Raw genomic sequence first — 19,669 nt, forward strand, 5'->3', positions numbered from 1 at the left:
ATGCCAAGTGCTGAAGTGTGTAGCACGTAAAAATTGTATGTCCTCTGTTGCAACACTCCCTAACAAGTTCCAAACTGCCTCTGGAAGCAACATCAGAACAATAACTGTTCATCGGGATCTTCATGAAATGGGTTTCCATGGCCGAGCAACCACACACAAGCCTAAGATCACCATGCACAATGCCAAGCATTGGCTGGAGTGATGTAAAGCACGCTGCCATTGGATTCTGGTGCAGTGGAAACGCGTTCTTGGGAGTGATCACCATCTGTCAGTCCGATGGACAAATCTGGGTTTGGCAGATGCCAGGAGAACGCTACCTGCCCCAATACATAGTGCCAACTGTAAAGTTTGGTGGAGGAGGAATAGGCTATTTTCATAGTTCAGGTTTTTCATGGTTCAGGTTTCTTAGTTCCAGTGAAGGGAAATCTAGGGACATTCTAGATGATTCTATGCTTCCAACTTTGTGGCAACAATTTGAGGAAGGCCCTTTCCTGTTTCAGCATGACAATGACCCGTGCACAAAATGAGGTCCATACAGAAATGGTTTGTTGGGATCGGTTTGGAAGAACTTGACTGGCCTGCATAGAGCCCTGTCCTCAACGCCATCGAACACCTTTGGGATGAATCGGAACACTGACTGCGAGCCAGGCCTAATCACCCAACATCAGTGCCCGACCTCTCTAATGCCCTTGTGGCTGAGTGGAAGCTAGTCCATGCAGCAATGTTCCAACATCTAGTGGAGAGACTTCCAAGAAGAGGGGATGAAGTTTTAGCAGCAAAGGGGCGACCAACTCCACATTAATGCCAATGATTTTGGAATTAGATGTTTGACGAGCAGGTGTCAACATACTTTGTCATGTAATGTATCATACTCATTTTAGTGTACAGGATTTACATTCAATATGTTACGTCTAGTCTATGTGACCAGGCTGATAATGTAACAGTGGTCCAGCAAATACAAAAAGATTGATCTCTATAGATCGTCCTGCCAGCAAGCCCAGTTGTCCGGCCAGCAAGCCCAGTTGATTGGTGTTTATTCTGACAATAGACACAAGACAGCATATTAGACGTGCAGGACAACAGTATGTTGATGGCGGTAGATTTGTGATTTGTCTGTTAGCATGGAAACAACTGTGACTTAGCAGGGTGCAACGTGCCCCTTACAATTAGAACATGCTGGCTAACTCATACAGCAATAGCAATCAAAAGCACATCCCAGGATGCCCCCAATGTCTTACGGGTATCGTACACATATGTATACACATCAGGACATGTACATAGTGAACTAGTACTCATTTCAAATATGAAAATAGAATAAATTATTTCAGAACGTGACCTACCGTTTGCATGTCAATATCAGACTGCAAAGTATTTACGTTTGCGATCTGCAAGCGTAGCCAATGACATGACATCGTATTGACACCTGACTTCAACCAACCAATTAGAATACATAATTATAAAATACAAATTTCTGCAGCGGCAGGTGGAAACAATTCTCCCCTGCTGAATTCAACTTGCACACTATAAACAAAATGAGGAATGTAATACCCTGCACGTTAAAACACCCACATACAATCAATACAAGACAAAAAATAATAATAATAATATTATATATACAGTACCAAACAAAAATGTTTGGACACACCTACTCATTCAAGGGTATTTCTTTATTTTGACTATTTTCTACATTGTAGAATAATAGTGAAGACATCAAAACTATGAAATAACACAAAAAAGTGTTAAACAAATCAAAATAATTTTATATTTGAGATTCTTCAAAGTATCCACCCTTTACCTTGATGACAGCGTTGCACACTCTTGGCATTCTCTCAACCAGCTTCATGAGGAATGCTTTTCCTTCACTCTGCGGTCCAATTTATCCCCAACCATCTCAATCTGGTTGATGTTGGGTGATTGTGGAGGCCAGGTCATTTGATGCAGCACTCCATCACTCTCCTTCTTGGTCAAATAGCCTTTACACAGTCTGAAGGTGTGTTTTTGGGTCATTGTCCTGTTGATTAAAAAAATGATAGTCCCCCTAAGTGCAAACCAGATGGGATGACGTATCACTGCAGAATGCTGTGGTAGCCATGCTGCTTAAGTGTGCCTTAAATTCTAAATAAATCACTAACAGTGTCACCAGAAAAGCACCCCCACACCATCACACCTCCTCCTCCATGTTCCACGGTGGGAACCACACATGCTGAGATCATTTGTTCACCTACTTTGCGTCTCACAAAGACACGGTGGTTGGAACCAAAAATCTCTAATTTGGACTCATCAGACCAAAGGACAGATTTCCACTGGTCTAATGTCCATTGCTTGTGTTTCTTAGCCCAAGCAAGTCACTTCTTCTTATTGGTGTCCTTCAGTAGTGGTTTATTTGCAGCAATTAGTCAAGAAGGCCTGATTCACGCAGTCTCCTCTGAACAGTTGATGTTGAGATGTGTCTGTTACTTGAACTCTGAAGGATTTATTTGGGCTGCAATTTCTGAGGTGCAGTTAACTCTAATGAACTTATCCTCTGCAGCAGAGGTAACTCTGGGTCTTCCTTTCCTGTGGTAGTCCTCATGAGAGCAAGTTTCATCATAGCGCTTGATGGTTTTTGCAACTGCACTTGAAGAAACTTTCAAAGTTCTTAACATTTTTCGCATTGACTGACCTTCATGTCTTAATGTAATGATAGACTGTCATTTCTCTTTGCTGATTTGAGCTGTTCTTGCCATAATATGGAGTCTTTTCTCAAATAGGGGTAACTTCTGTATAACACCCCTACCTGGTCACAACACAACTGATTGGCTAAAACGCATTAAGAAGGAAAGAAATTACACAAATAAACTTTTAACAAGGGACACCTGTTAATTGAAATGTGTTCCAGGTGACAACCTCATGAAACTGACTGTGAGAATGCCAAGTGTGTAAAGCTGTCATCAAGGCAAAGGGTGGCTACTTTGAAGAATCAAAATATATTTTCAAGTCAAATTTGTATTTGTCAAGTGCCGAAAACAGTGAAATGCTTACTCACAAGCCCTTAACCAACAATGCAGTTAAGAAAATACCAACACAAAAAAGTAAGAGATAAGAATAACAAGTAATTAAAGAGCAACAGTAAATAACAATAGTGTGGCTATATACAAGGGGTACCGGTACAGAGTCAATGTGCAGGGGCACCGGTGTCGAGGTAATTGAGGTAACATGTACATGTAGGTCGGGTTTTTATAGTGACTATACATAGATAGCAGAAGCGTAGAAGAGGCGGGGGGGGGGGGGCAATGCAAATAATCTGGGGAGCCTATTGATTAGCTGTTTGGGAGTCTTAAGGCTTGGGGCTAGACGCTGGATGGCGTCTTGGACCTAGACTTGGCACGCCGGTACCGCTTGCCGTGCGGGAGCAGAGAGAACAGTCTATGACTAGGGTGGCCTTGTATAGAGGTCCTGGATGGCACAAAGCTTAGCCCCGGTGATGTACTGGGGCGTACGCACTACACTCTGTACTAGCTTGCAGTCGGAGGCCGAACAGTTGCCATACCAGGCAGTGACCCAACCCGTCAATATGCTTTTGCTTTGTTTACAGTTTTTTTTAAATACTACATGATTCCATAGTTTTGATGCCTTCACTATTATTCTACAATGTAGAAAATTGTAACAATTAAGAAAAACCCTTGAATGAGTAGGTGTGTCCATTCCTTTGACTGGTACTGTACACACAGTGTCTTAGGAAACCCCTTTACTTGATCTCTCTGTACTTTGTTTCCGATCATCTTTGCCTCGATCCTGACTAGTCTCCCAGTCCCTGCCTCAGAAAGACATCTCCACAAGATGATGCTGCCATCACCATGCTTCACCGTAGGGATGGAGCCAGGTGTCCTCCAGACGTGACGCTTAGGCATTCAGGCCAAAAAAAATGTCATCTTGGTTTCATCAGACCAGAGAATCTTGTTCATCAAGGTCTGAGAGTCTTTGGGTGCCTTTTGGCAAACTCCAAGCGGGCTGTCATGTGTAACGTGTACACTGGGAGTCAGGAAGCAAGTACAGGGAGTGAATAAATTTAATAAATGACTGAAATTGGACAAAACAAGAAACACGAGCAGCGTACAGACATGAAGCAGAAAAATGTATAATAACACCTGGGGAAGGAACCAAAGGGAGTGACAGATATAGGGAAGGTAATCAGGAAGGTGATGAAGTCCAGGTGAGTCTGATGAGGCGTTGGTGCGCGTAACGATGGTGACAGCTGTGCGTAACAATGACACAGGCTGGTGACCTTGACCTAGAGTGTACGTGACAGTCATGTGCCTTTTTCCTGAGGACTGGCTTCCTTCTGGCCACTCTACCGTAAAGGCCTGATTGGTAGAGTGCTGCAGAGATCAAATCAAAGTATATTTGTCCCGTGCGCCGAATACAACAGGTGTAGACCTTACAGTGAAATGTTTACTTACAGGCTCTAACCAATGGTGCGGGAAAAAAAGATGTGTGTGTGTGTGTGTAGGTACTGTAAGTAAAGAAATAAAACAACAGTAAAAAAACATTTGAAAAAAGAGTAGCAAGGCTATATACAGACACCTGTTAGTCAGGCTTATTGAGGTAGTATGTACATGTAGGGATCGTTAAAGTGACTATGCAAATATGTTGAACAGAGAGTAGCAGAAGCGTAGAAAGAGCAGTTGGCGGGTGATGGGACACAATGCAGATAGCCCGGTTAGCCAATTTGCGGGAGCACTGGTCGGTCGGGCCAATTTAGGTAGTATGTACATGAATGTATAGTTAAAGTGACTATGCATATAAGATAAACAGAGAGGAGCAGCAGCGAAAAAGAGGGGTTGGGTTGGCACACAATGCAAATAGTCCGGGTAACTATTAGGTTACCTGTTCAGGAGTCTTATGGTTTGGGGGTAAAAACTGTTGAGAAGCCTTTTTGTCCTAGACTTCCCAGTACCGCTTATCATGCGGTAGTAGAGAGAACAGTCTATGACTGGGGTGGCTGGGGTCTTTGACAATTTTTAGGCCTTCCTCTGACACCGCCTGGTGTAGAGGTCCTGGATGGCAGGCAGCTTTGCCCCAGTGATGTACTGGGCCGTACGCACTACCCTCTGAAGTGCCTTGCGGTCGGAGGTCGAGCAATTGCCGTACCAGGCAAGGATGGTTGTCCTTCTGGAAGGTGATGTACTGGGCCGTATGCACTACCCTCTGAAGTGCCTTGCGGTCGGAGGCCAAGCAATTGCCATACCAGGCAGTGATGGTTGTCCTTCTGGAAGGTTCTCCCATCTCCACAGAGGATCTCTAGAGCTCTGTCAGAGTGACCATCAGGTTCCTGGTCAGCTCCCTCCCTGCTAAGTTTGGCCGGGCGGCCAGCTCTAGGAAGAGTTTTGGTGGTTCCAAACTTCTTCCATTTAAGAATGATGGAGGCCAATGTGTTCCTGGGGACCTTCTATGCTGCAGAAATGTTTTGGTACCCTTCCCCAGATCTGTGCCTCGACATAATCCTGTCTCAGAGCACTACGGACAATTCCTTTGACCTAAACTCAATTTCGAATCTCATAACAAAAGGTCTGAATACGTACAGTATGTCAATAAATACATTCTGTTTTTAATTTTTTTTTTTTTTTTTAATATATATATTTTACATTTCGCTTTGTCATTATGGGGCGTTGTGTGTAGATTGCTGAGGAAATCTTTTTATTTAATCCATTTTAGATTAATTATTAAGGCTGTAACGTAAAAAAAAAAATGGAAAAAGTCAAGGGGCCTGAATACTTTCCAAAGGCACCATACTGTATGTATTAACCACGAGTCACATCAGCACAAACATATGGCTAAAAAGTATCTCCAAGACACAGAAGAAAGCACACATGACACACCTGAATATATCAAGAACCCAACTGAACAGTTGAGCCTAAAACGTTTACATAGCAGCTTAAGTGTCAGGCTGTGCGTAACTGGTGCATGGAATCAAGCGCAGGAGAGCAGAGATGAGTGTACAAGGTAGTTTATTCCACGAACTGCACCAGTATAAAACAAATACTAAAGGTGCGTGAAAATACCGGTCAACTCGTAAATAACGGCCATAAAAACGAACCCGGCAAACAATACCATCCATAAAGATACAACCTGAACATAATAAACAAACACGCACACCAACAGAGGGTTAAATAATGAACATGTAATTGGGGAATAGAAACCAGGTGTGTAGAAATCAAAGACAAAACAAATGGAAAATGAAAAGTGGATCGTCGATGGCTAGAAAGCCGGTGACGTCGACCGCCGAACTCCGCCCGAACAAGGAGAGGACATTGAGACAGTAAAGAGTGCTGATAATTTGCAGTTATAATAGTCCAAATAGTAATTTATATAGCATTTATATATAGTAATTTTGGTCATTTTTGCTGCTTCTTATTTTTGGTGCACTTATTTTTTATTAATTTCGGTTTCAGATCACTTTATCAATATATGTTTTCAAATATCTGAAATGTACTGATGCACATGTGTGGCACTTTGAAATGGTGTCCTCTGTCTGTATGAATAACTGTTGCTGCTACTCTGCTACTGTCCCGAGACTCTTGAGTAAATGTAACCTTTATTTAACTAGGCAAGTCAGTTAAGAACAAATTCTTATTTACAATGACTGCCTACCAGGGAACAGTGGGTTAACTGCCTTTGTTCAGGGGCAGAATGACAGATTTTTACCTTGTCAGCTCAAGAATTCAATCCAGCAACCTTTCGGCTACTGGCCCAACACTCTAACCACTAGGCTACCTGCCACCCCAGATGGGTTAGGTTTGTATTGAAAATCTGCCGCGATATAATAACTTCACTTCCTTCCCACTGAGTCGACATAATTGCATCTTCCTGAGCTTTCCATTACCCCTATTTAAAATGCGCCGTCATCATTTCTTGAGCGACTTATTGTTTATTTGTCTTCTCGTCTCTTTCACAGCAGCGCCGTGTGGCTCCAATTAAGATGGCAAGGCCGGAACTAACCCCGTCGTAATTTCATCTGATCCAACACTCTTGACAGTATATATTCCATTTTTGATCTCTCCGGATTGCATTCTTCGATTTGACCCTATACACTGAAAACATTAAAAACCCTTTCCTTGACATAGACTGACCAGGTGAATCCAGGTGAAAACTATGATGTTCAATCCACTGCAGTCAGAAGGAGAGGAGACAGGTAAAAGAGGGATTTTAAGCCTTGAGAAAAATGTCCTGTGTTTATCAAGAATGGTCCACCACCCAAAGGACATCCAGCCAACTCGACACAACTGTGGGAAGCATTGGAGTCAACATGGGCCAGCATCCCTGTGGAATGGTTCCGACACCTTGTTGAGTCCATGACCCGACGAATTGAGGCAGTTCTTAGGTCAAAGAGGAGTTGTGGGGGGACAACTCAATATTAACGTTTGGTAAACTCAGTGCACAACGTTATTATTGTTTGGGAAGTTTCAAAGAGACAATGGAATGACATTTAGTTATTGGCCAGATGGGACTTGTTTGCAGGCTAGCTATAACCCCCTCTGGGCAGCCACTGCATAGGCACTGACTCCACGGCATTTCATTATTCCAATGAGTTATATGACAGGAGATAAGAGAGGCTCACATAAACATGAAGGCTGTTTATGGATGGGGATTGTTTACTGTAAGCCATTTCTCTAGACGATTTCTGCTTCTTTTAGTTTCCGTCTTTAGCCTGTTTTCCTGAGTAGGAAGGATGCTACCAAAGAGCCATGCGGAGCCCCCCGAAAAGCAACAGGACTTTACTTTTTATGCCACTTGTATTGACTTAGAAATTTACAGGAAAGTAATATCCTGCCCTATTAATATTTCATCCCCGTTTAATTGCTCTCATTACCTCGAGATTGCTCTGAGCTCTGTCTATAATTATTTCATGCGATAATGAATCCCTTTTTTCGACTGTACGCATGCAACAATCCGCAGTATAGTATTCAAAGTCCCCTTGAATGCCCTATGTGAAGCACCTCAACAAAGACATGGCTTAACAAACAGAAAAAAAAACATTAGAAAGTGGGCCAACAACACTCATGCTCAATTTGTTGTTCACAAAAGCCCCAGAAGAATCCCAATAGAGAACTCCATTGATCTTCTCAAGGCAACTAACTTCCACTCCATTGAAAGCCATTTACAAAACTATGATGGTTAGATGACCTTGGGAGACATGCTGTGCCAACAGAAGTCAATAGATAATGCGACATAATAACAACAGTGTCTCTGTAGTGAAATCTCTCTGTGCTTTTAGCTCAATCTCTAATCTACATGAAAAAAAGGTTATGTAACACTTATTAAAAAGATTAAAATAAATGTTGCTTCCCCCCTTTTGATTAGTTTAAAGGCTAGGGCACACTGGATAAGATCTGCCTTTTATCGTGCTTCACTAAAAAGCCCAGTGAATTTGATACTCTCTGAACTAATGATCGTATAATCTTTTATTAAACAGCTTTGGCAATACAAAATCCAAAGCAGAAGTGGGATTGAAACTATTTTACAAAATATTCTACGAGTTTGATATATTGTGGGCTGAGTAGTGTTGCACCATTACATTGACATTCATAACAGTAGGAGTAGAAGTAATGTAGCTTATTTCATAGCAGTAGCAAGACCGCAATCATCATCATTGCCACCACCACCACCATGACCATTGCCACCACCCAAAATACTGTAATGTTCTGAAATGTGCAGTATGTAAGAGAAGGAAATATCTCTGTCGATCCCTTTCTCCATTCCTCTGTCCATCTCTGCCTCTCTGGTTCTGTGTGTCCCTCTGGTCCTCTTTCTCTTTGTCTATGATCTTCACTGACTCTTTTTAGAAATAAATGTGATTCCTGCGTGTGTGAGCCTGCGGGCTTCGTGTACTGTAGGAGGACGTGGGATGCTGTCTGACACACACTGATAAGAGCAGTCGCCTCTCCTGGTCCTACTCAAACAGAGAAAATGGGGAGAGAGAGAAAGAGAGAGCGAGAGAGAGAAAGGCAGAGAAAACGAGAGAGGCAGAGAAAGCAAGCGAGCGAGAGAGAGCGGGAAAGAGTGGGAGAGAGCGCGAGAGAGAGTGAGGCAGAGACAGAGAGAGCGGGAGAGAGTGGGAGAGAGAGCGAGGCAGAGAGAGCGAGAGAGGCAGAGAAAGTGCACGAGAGAGAGAGAGTGGGAGAGAGAGTGAGAGAGAGAGAGAGAGAGAGAGAGAGAGAGGCAGAGAAAGTGAGAGAAAGCAAAAGAGCTGGAGAGAGGCGGAGATAGCAAGAGAGAATGAGAGAGAGAGGAGAGCAGGAGCGAGAGGCAGAGAAAGCGAGTGAAAGCAAAAGAGAGGGAGAAAGGCGGAGATAGGAAGAGAGAATGAGAGAGAGAGGAGAGCAGGAGAGAGAGGCAGAGAAAGCGAGAGAGCAAGAAAAAGGGAGAGAGAGAGGCGGAGATAGGAAGAGAGAATGAGAGAGAGAGGAGAGCAGGAGAGAGAGGCAGAGAGAGCGAGAGAGCAAGAAAAAGGGAGAGAGAGAGGGAGAGTGACACTACTGTAGTATCCACTGTAGTGTACTGTAGTATTTACAGTTGACTATAGTATAAATACTGTAGTAACAAAATACTCTAGTGTTTTTGCGGAATGTAGTATACTGTAATATATTTGGGGACATTACTGTTTTACTATCTTTGACATAGAAGTTGGGGGGTGTTCTCATTATGAAAACATGCAAAAAATCCCCTTTTCTATAACCTGTAGATGGGTAGGACTGGTTTCTGAACAAAGACTTCAGACCTGCTCTTTTCTATAACCTATTGAGTAACACAATATACTGTATGGTCTACACTAGAGAGAGAGAGAGAGAGAGAGAGAGAGAGAGAGAGAGAGAGAGAGAAGAGAGAGAGAGAGAGAGAGAGAGAGAGAGAGAGAGAGAGAGAGAGAGAGAGAGAGAGAGAGAGAGAGAGAGAGATGGTTATAGTAAGTGCTGTGCAGGAGTCATATGATGAGGATTGGACAATGAGCTACGTCAAAACAACATTGAATGCAGTGTTAAATGATGGTGACTATTTGCATTGTTGTGGAGTGCTATATTCAGAGATGTTGATGAAGAGGAGGATGAGGGGCTGGGGTTCGTGGGTGTTGTCTCACTCATTCACAGGTGCAATTGACACCACAGCAGCAGGAATAGCCCTGGTTAGTTGTTAGTTGGTGAATAAGACTGCCCTGTTATCAGTGATATCTCACTCTGTCTCTCTCCCTCCTCTCTCTCTCCCCTTCATATCTCTCCCTCCCTTTCCCATGCTGCCCCCTCTCGATCTCTCGCCCGTCTTTTAGAACAGCCGTGCTTATATTGATCGCCTCGGGCGGGTAGCTTCTTCTCACACACACTCTTACCACTTGGAACACAACAAACGCCTCTCCCAGAGAGATTTAGAACCTGTTTTTGTCGGACAGCATTTCTTAGCCTGTGTTTAATGCTCCTAATTTTCTAAGTCATTCATTGGAGCAGGTGCAGCATCAGGGGAAGTCTACTGACTATCTGAGCTGCCAGATGGGCCAACTACACCTGACCGCTCAGCCAGGGAGACCGGGGGGACTGAGGTGGGCGGGGGACTGGCAGGTACAGTGTGGGGGTCAGCCTGGGCAGATGCTCCCTGAGACACAGAGCTCTCTGTCTCATCCCATTACCTGTGACTATGGCCCAATAGGGAGGCTAGATTGGAATGAAGATGTGTCCGTCTTGATTTACAGTGGGGAGAACAAGTATTTGATACACTGCCGATTTTGCAGGTTTTCCTACTTAAAAAGCATGTAGAGGTCTGTAATTTTTATCATGGGTACACTTCAACTGTGACAAGCGGAATTTAAAACAAATATCCAGAAAATCACATTGTATGATTTTTAACTAGTCAGTCTCCAGACCTGAACTCAATAGAAAATCTTTGGAGGGAGTTGAAACTCCGTATTACCCAGCGACAGCCCCGAAACCTGAAGGATCTGGAGAAGGTCTGTATGGAGGAGTGGGCCAAAATCCCTTCTGCAGTGTGTGCAAACCTGGTAAAGAACTACAGGAAACACATGATCTCTGTAATTGCAAACAAAGGTTTCTGTACCAAATATTATAAGTTCTGCTTTTCTGATGTATCAAATACTTATGTCATGCAATAAAATTCAAATTAATTACTTAAAAATCATACAATGTGATTTTCTGTTTTTTTTGTTTTAGATTCCGTCTCTCACAGTTGAAGTGTACCCATGATAAAAATGACAGACCTCTACATGCTTTGTAAGTAGGAAAACCTGCAAAATCGGTAGTGTATCAAATACTTGTTCTCCCCACTATATGTCTTGTTCCCAGTGCAAAATGGGTGTGTGCGTGTGTGTTTGCATGCATGTGTAGTCTGTGTGTGCGCACTCATAGTTTGTGTGCGTGCATGTTTGTGCATGCTAGTGCACCTGTGTGTCTTCATGCCTATTTAACTGCTCTGCCAATATACTCTAACTTATATTGCCCCTTGCATGACTGCGCTGGCATTTGAGAGAGCCTCTCTCTCTCCCTGCAGCCTGTTATTGCCCTAGTATCTCCCTGAGAGATTTGGTCATGAAGCCTGCTGATCTGTGGCAATGTGATCTATGGTGCTCGGGAATAAAGGCTATTACCACATTGCAGGCATGCCAGGGACTTTTCTCTATTGGACCAAGGAAGGATCCAAATGATGGCCTGAACAATTGAGTTGTCAATGGTTTATATATTTAATTTCGATTCCTTGAGAATTGTGGAGAAGGTAAAAGTAATCCCGTCATATGTCTTCCCAAAAGGGCAAGTCATTTCCCCTGAAATGCAATCTCACCGCTGCGTTAGAAGGAAGGAATCCTTTGCCATGTCACACCAAAGAAACCTTTGAGTAGGTGGACGGAGAATTAGCTGATGAGGTTAATTAAGCAGACAATAGAGGATCAATCTCGTTGTGTCACCAACAGCTATTATTATTTTTCATATTTTTAATGGGAGCTTGCTCCTCAAAGTGCCATAGGAAACTTGGCGGCGGAAGACAGAAGACCTGGTTGGTGAATGAAGAAGCTCTGGGGTAATTTAAAAATGTAATGCTTTGCATCTATTACAGTATGTTACTTGACGATGGGAGTCCCTCGAATCTTCTCAATCAATCAGAGAAGATTGCAGCTGGTAGGCATCGCTGCTACGAAAAACAGGTGGGGAGGATGTGGGTGGGTGGATGGGGACTGAAGGGGGAATGGTTTGGGGTTATCTTTGTTGTGCATTTCTTTGATTGTTTTTGTACCTATAACCCCCTGTCTGAAAAAAATACACAAAACCAAATAAAAAGTTCTGGGTTATTAAAATGAGAGAAAGAGACAGGGCTATGCAAAGGTGAGGGAGAGAGAGTGTTTTCTTTTCTCTTAGTTAGAATATGCTGATCTTTAGCCCAGGCTGTCACTTTTGATAAATGAGATCAGTGTTGCCCGAGAAACCATGCAGCCATGCGGGAAGAATTAAAATGGCACTGCAGCAGAAAAAAGGCGACACATCACAAGAGCGGAGCCTTACAGGGCGTGATGTTGTGTGTGTGTGTGTGTATGTGCGTGCGTGCGGGCATCTGTCTGTCTGTCTCGCTGTATCTGTCTGCCTTCCTGTGTGTCTGTAGCAGGATGCTCCATTTAACAAGCCGAGTGAACCACAGCTCTCCACTCCCTCCGCAATTTCCACCCTACCATGTACCCCTGCCATTTAGTCCTTCAAGCCCTCCTTCCCGGCCCAAATCACTGACATTTCCCCTAAACACAACCGTCTCCATCAACTTGGTAGTTTCCTCTCTAAAGTGCACACTCAGAACAGACGTCTTTGCAGACTCATGCAGCCCTCCATTCAGGAAGGGGATAGGGGAGAGGAGATATCTGTTCTGAAAGCTACTTAGAGCCCGTTCACTAAACCGCTAGCAGAAGGATGCTAATAGGCACCCGGTCTTGAAGATGAAATAAAGTATCAGTCCTGATCCAGCTTCTGCAGACAAAGACTCAACACCCAGATCGAGACGTTTACACTGGATCACTCTGTCTGCAAGGTGACAGAGATGGGATTGTCACATGCAGCCAGGCAGAACTCTCCCAATCCGATATCTTCATCTGACTAGAACTATGCAGCACACAATATTAACATGCACAGACAATCCAATATCTCAATCTCACTAGAAAACATATGGTATACAATCTGAACATACAGCATATGTACAGGCAGGCACTGTCAAAGTAAATGTGTGGGTGAATATATAAATCTCAGCCACACGTTCTTCCCTGTAGGCTATGTTATGATCATATATATAAGGGAAGATGTGTTGTACCTGCCTGCGATACCAATTATAGAACTGCAAGTGCCCACGTCTGAATGTGATGCGGAGGCTTGATAATTATCTGGGTCGGAAACATCTCACCTACAGCCGAGCCTCTTAATGAGAGAGATACCTGCTAAAACAATGCAAGAAACCGGTAGGAGTATCATATCCATGGAAATATGAATCATGGTTTATTTTCCGAGAAGTGTACCTTGAGGTCTTCGACTATATTTGCCGTGCTATCGTCTAGGACCTGAACAGTCAGCACCCCGTCAAGAACATCTGAACGTCGACAATCTATTTTCCCCTGAGTAAATTATGATTTGACAATAACAATGAATAATACAAGGATGATAAGAAACGAGCGAGCTTCTTCGATACAACCAACAATCGATTTGAAGAGTTCACAGTACAGTTGAAATCCTTTGGCTAAGAAGGGTTTGATTTGATTTGTTATTACAATGGATAACACCAGAATGATCACAAATTAGTCGTGTCATGTTGTCGTGGCCTCTGTGCTACCAACATTCTATCCAGGCGCCATGTGTTCCTCTCCTTTTCCTCAGGCAACTGATTAGCCCATATTGTAAGCAGACATTTGAACCTCTGTGATAATGTTCTGATGCACCTGCCAGTGGGTGAGCATGTTAGAAGCTAGACCTGTGAGGATTTTTTTGCCGGTCTAATTATAAACCCTTGTCAGAAATCGGGAGTTCCGGGATGCGAAATCTCAACCCTCGCAAAGGAAAACTCTCAGCCCCCCCCCCCCCCCCCCCCCTCCCCCCCTATCCGGTCAGCTGTGTTTAGGCTACATATCCCTGTTTAATGATTAGCTTACATTCACATTCATTAGCAAAAAACCTTCAAATTGCAGTTCTTTCACAACAGTTTTTGGGAATCAAAAGTTTATTATATTTCCTTAAAGGTCCTGTGTTTAAACGTCCTCTCTCTCTCTCTAAGCAATATCAGGTACTGCTACGAATGGCATGTCCATCTTTTTGTGAGAAATTACACTGGTCACTCCATTTTTTGTAATAGTATTTACTTATATTTTTACCTTCATTTAACTAGGCAGGTCAGTTAAAGAACAAATTCTTGTTTACAATGACGGCCTAGGAGCAGTGGGTTAACTGCCTTGTTCAGGGGCAGAACAACAGACTTCTACCTTGTCAGCTCAGGGATTCGATCTAGCAACCTTTCACTTACTGGCCCAACGCTCTAACCATTATGCTACCTGCCGCCCCTGTTTATAAGGTATAAACAGCCCACGCTAGATGAGGCCACGCAAAAATACTTAAATAAATATTAGTAAATGGTTAATATGGACCTATATTAAACATCTATGAATGGCGTAATGATCAATATGAATACACATTTTACTAATCCATTCTAAATGCTTTATTATGTTCAACTGTCTGACTCAATCAGAACCTAAATATAAATGTATTTTACTCCAATGTTTGTAAACAAGGTAAATGTAAGTAAAAACGATATAGTCTTAAAAATGGTTCAAACTATAATTTTGATATCATGGACGGTCAATCTTTGCGTCCATAGCTCTGTCTTTGAACTTGAGAGTGATTACATTTCTCCAGACCCATCCCTCAGCTTTTTACTGAAACAGGGGCGGGGATTTGCTTTGTTATTGTTTCAACTGCTGATTTCCACTTTAAAGTGAAGCGTGCTCTCTTATCCATCCTTACAGCTTTGCCGTTTCTCTATTCACCGGGCCAACGATTAGCCACCTCCATTTTCTGGAGATCAAAAGCCCCAGAGATGCTTTGTGTTACCAAAGGTCTTTGAATTCTGCCGCAAGTCGACATAATTACAAATGTGGTTCAAATCAATTGATGCAAAAAAATGTCCTGCTTTATAGCATACGCTACTTTATATGGAAATCCTTGCAAGAAAATATACAGGTAATTGCCAAAATAAATGAAACACTTGAGTAAATTAGGGATACAAAGTATATTGAAATGGGTGCATGGTTAAGGTCCACTCAACCCTTTCGAGGGCAAGGTGAACACCAATAAACACACAGTCATCCTGAGAGATCACCTTTAACTTATGGGGAAACAACTCTATTCTGATGGGAGTGGTCTCATCTAGGATGACAATGCCACCAGCCACAGGGCACGAGTGGTCACTGAATTGTTTGATGAGCGTGAAAACGATGTAAGCCATATTCCATGGCCTTCTCAGTCACCAGATCTTAACCCAATTGAACACTTATGAGAGATTTCTGGAGCAACGCCTGACAGTGCGTTTTCCACCACCATCAACAAAATACCAAATTACGTAATTTCTCGTGGAAGCATGGTGTTGTATCCCTCCAATAGAGTTCCAAACACTTGATCTATGCCAAGGCTCATTGAATCTGTTCTGGCGTCTCAACACATTATTAAGACACTTCATGTTGGTGTTTCCTTTATGTTGGTAGTTACCTGTATATGTGAGAGAGAGAGAGAGAGAGAGAGAGAGAGAGAGAGAGAGAGAGAGAGAGAGAGAGAGAGAGAGAGAGAGAGAGAAGAGAGAGAGAGAGAGAGAGAGAGAGAGAGAGAGAGAGAGAGAGAGAGAGAGAGAGAGAGAGAGAGAGAGAGAGAGAGAGAGAGAGAGAGAGAGAGAGAGAGAGAGAGAGAGAGAGAGAGAGAGAGAGAGAGAGACTAGGCTTGTACGTTGTTTGATAAACAGGGTATGACGGTGTGATGAAAGAGGGTGTGGATGTTGATGGATGAGTAGACAGTGAGGTCATAGAGGTGTATGTGTGTGTCACAGGCAGCTGGTGGCACCTTAATTGGGGAGGACGAGCTCATAGTAACGGCTGGAACAGAATAAATGGAACGGTATCAAACACATCCAACACGTGGTTTCCATGTGTTTGATACCATTCCATTTAATCCATTCAAGCCATCATTATGAGTCATTGTCCCATCAGCAGCCTTGTGTGTGTGTGTGTCTGTGTGTATGTGTGTTTGTGTGAGGACTTGCGCTTGTGCCCGCTTGCGTGCCTCATGTGTGTGTATGTTTGTAGACCGCTTGTGTGTGTGGCTGACATTATCAAGATTAATAAGAGGAAGATTAATGAAGCAAGTCATAGACATCGCCAATGCTTTGGGCTTGAGTTATTACCCAGAATTCCCTGATCACAAAGAATACATTATGTTTACAGAATTATCTCCACTTGAGTGAATTATCCATTATTGGAATTGACCTGTGTCACATGACTTCCCCGAAAGGGACCTTACGGTGTCCTCAGAGGACCATAAATGACAGGAGCCATTAAAGGGCAACCTTTTCCATGATTAATGGCCCTGTCATAACTGCGGTGTGTTTTAGACAAATTGTACATGTGTTGCGGAACTGTTTAGACAACCTAAGCTTGCACAATTGTTCTGTATCCTGACTAGGTGTGTGCATTAGCGTGAAAGTAGCACAGGCGGGTTGTTGATGTTTAAGTTGGTGACTGTCACGTCCTGACCTTAGTTCCTTTTTTATGTCTCTATTTTGGTTTGGTCAGGGCGTGAGTTGGGGTGGGCATTCTATGTGTTTTATCTATGTTTTCTATTTCTATGTGTTTGGCCTGGTATGGTTCCCAATCAGAGGCAGCTGTCTATCGTTGTCTCTGATTGAGAACCATACTTAGGTAGCGTTTTCCCGCCTGTGTTTTGTGGGTAATAATTTTTCCGCGTGTGTTTGTGTGCACCTCGGTTGCGTCGCGGTCTTTGCTGTTTACCTGTTTGTTTTTTGGTTGTTTCGGTTTCACTTTCATTAAAAGATGTGGAACTACATGCACGCTGCGCCTTGGTCGATTCATGACAGGGAGTTTGAGGATAGCGAGCGTGACAGTGACAAACAAATTATAATACCAAAATGAAACTCCAGAAAGGGCATGTCAAACGAAAGACACCAAATCAAAAGCCCCGCGGGTCGGGAGATCACACTCATTCAGCTGATTAGCTCGGTAATTCCCTCTACTCCCTCTGTGCACACCACAGACTTGTTATGCATACCGACGGCTCCTTACCTGGTCCCTGCTGCCACTGCCCCCTATAGGTAGGATGCATTTGACCTGTATTTCAACAGGGAGTCAGTCCCATTGAGACCAAGGTCTCTTCCGTAAGGGAGCCCTGCATGCACACAATTGACTAAATATAATAGAATACAAATATACAAAATGACAAACACACTCACAAAAAACGATGACGTCACTCAAAGAGGTCCTCAATTAACCTTGTGGACTGTTCAGAAGACACCATCAACTCTGAAGATTGTTCCGTATGGGTTGCTAAGACATTTACAGCTGATTTTCCAGAGTTAGTCATCCATGAGATTGGGTATGGTAACTCGTACGTCTGAAGGTTATTAGTGACGTCTATTATGGTAGTGTGCTACCACACTTACTGTACCAACATAACACATCGGGAGCTTGGGACTATAACGTTCTATCTGCAAAAAAAGATGATTCTGAGATAATTGGCATTACATTTCAGAACCCTCGTCGGTTTGACTGGTGTCAGCTATTTATATTGCATTCTTTTGAACTTAGCAACCAGAATTGGGGTATTTCGAGTACGATATACACCCCTCCAACCCCCCCAAACCCCTCTTTTTACGCTGCTACCTACTCTCTGTTTATCATATATGCATAGTGACTTTAACTACACATTCATGTACATACTACCTCAAATGGGCCGACCAACCAGTGCTCCCACACATTGACTAACCGGGCTATCTGCATTGTGTCCCACCCGCCAACCCCTCTTTTACGGGACTGCTACTCTCCGCTCATCATATATGCATAGTCACTTTAACCATATCTACATGTACATACTATCTAAATCTGCCTGACTAACCGGTGTCTGTATGTAGCCTCGCTACTTTTATAGCCTCGCTACTGGATATAGCCTGTCTTTTTACTGTTGTTTTATTTCTTTACCTACCTATTGTTCACCTAATAACTTTTTTTGCACTATTGTTTAGAGCCTGTAAGTAAGCATTTCACTGTAATACCTGTTGTATTCGGCGCGCGTGACAAATAAACTTTGGTTCGATTTGATTTGACATGACCAAATGCTCATCGAACATCTCATTCCAAAATCATGTGCATTAATATGGAGTTGGTCCCCCCTTTGCTGCTAAAACAGCCTCCACTCTTCTGGGAAGGCTTTCCACTAGATGTTGGAACATTGCAGGGAATATCTTCCGTTCGGCCACAAGAGCATTAGTGAGGTCTGTCACTGATGTTGGGTGATTAGGCCTGGCTCGCAGTCGACAATCCAATTCATCACAAAGGTGTTCGATGGACTTGAGCTAAGGGCTCTGTGCAAGCCAGTCAAGTTCTTCCACACCAAACTCGATTTCTGTATGGACCTGGCTTTATGCACTTGGGCATTGTCATGCTGAAAAAGGACAAGACTTTCCCCAAACTATTGCCACAAAGTTGGAAGCACAGAATCCTCTAGAATGTCATTGTGTGCTGTAAGGTTAAAATGTCCCTTCACTGGAACTAAGGGGCCCGAACCATGATAATCAGCCTCAGACCATTATTCCTCCTCCACCATATTTTACAGGTGGTGCTATGCATTGGGGCATCCGCCAAACCCAGGTTCGTCTGTCAGACTGCCAAATGGTGAAGCGTGATTCATCACTCCAGAGAACTTGTTTACACTGCTCCAGAATCCAATGGCGGACGTGATCTTAGTCTTGTGTGTGGTTATTGTGCTGACGTTGCTTCCAGAGGTACTTTGGAACTCGGTAGTGAGTGTTGCAACTGAGGACAGACAATTTTTACGCCCTAAACACCTCAGCACTTGGCGGTCTCATTCTGTGAGCTTATGTGGCCTACCACTTCGCGGCTGAGCCGTTGTTGCTCCTAAACATTTACACTTCACAATAACTGCATTTACAGTTAACCGGGGCAGCTCTAGCAGGAAATTTGACGAACTGACTTGTTGGAAAGGTGGCATCATATGACAGTGGAACATTGAAAGTTGCTGAGCTCTTCAGTAAGGCTGTTCTACCGCCAATGTGTGTCTATGGAGAAGGCTGTGTGCTTGGTTTTATACACCTGTCAGCAACAGTTGTGGCTGAAATAGCCGAATCCACTCATTTAAAGGGGTGTCCACATACTTGTTTCATATGGTGTAGGTAGAGAACATTGAACAGAACAAAGTTATAACTTAATTTTGACAAAAATGCAAATAGAACATGGTAAATATAAATGTTTTGATGTCTCACTGGAGCAACACTTGGTTAAATCTGCCTCTATGTATGACTGTCTTACGACTACACACACACACACACACACATCCATCCACATACATTCCTATCCGGCCATAAACAACAGATCAAATCTAGT

The 19,669-nt window shown here is 43.2% G+C and overlaps 1 protein-coding gene across 2 annotated transcripts in view; it reads left to right on the top strand.

The window, feature by feature from the left end:
- LOC110529794 (leucine-rich repeat and fibronectin type-III domain-containing protein 2) overlaps nucleotides 1-19,669 on the top strand; it is a 153,059-nt gene that overhangs the window by 110,345 nt on the left and 23,045 nt on the right. Inside the window, exon 5 of one of the 2 annotated variants that reach the window (XM_090243201.1) lies at nucleotides 11,190-11,249. The exons of the other annotated variant lie outside the window; for it this stretch is intronic. The gene's annotated coding sequence lies outside the window, so the exon portion shown is untranslated. The remainder of the gene's footprint in view (nucleotides 1-11,189; nucleotides 11,250-19,669) is intronic. 2 annotated transcript variants of the gene reach the window in all.

The sequence above is a fragment of the Oncorhynchus mykiss genome, chromosome 8 (genome assembly GCF_057628025.1).
Source record: "Oncorhynchus mykiss isolate SJ-2025 chromosome 8, ASM5762802v1, whole genome shotgun sequence".
In the NCBI taxonomy this organism is placed as follows: domain Eukaryota; kingdom Metazoa; phylum Chordata; class Actinopteri; order Salmoniformes; family Salmonidae; genus Oncorhynchus; species Oncorhynchus mykiss.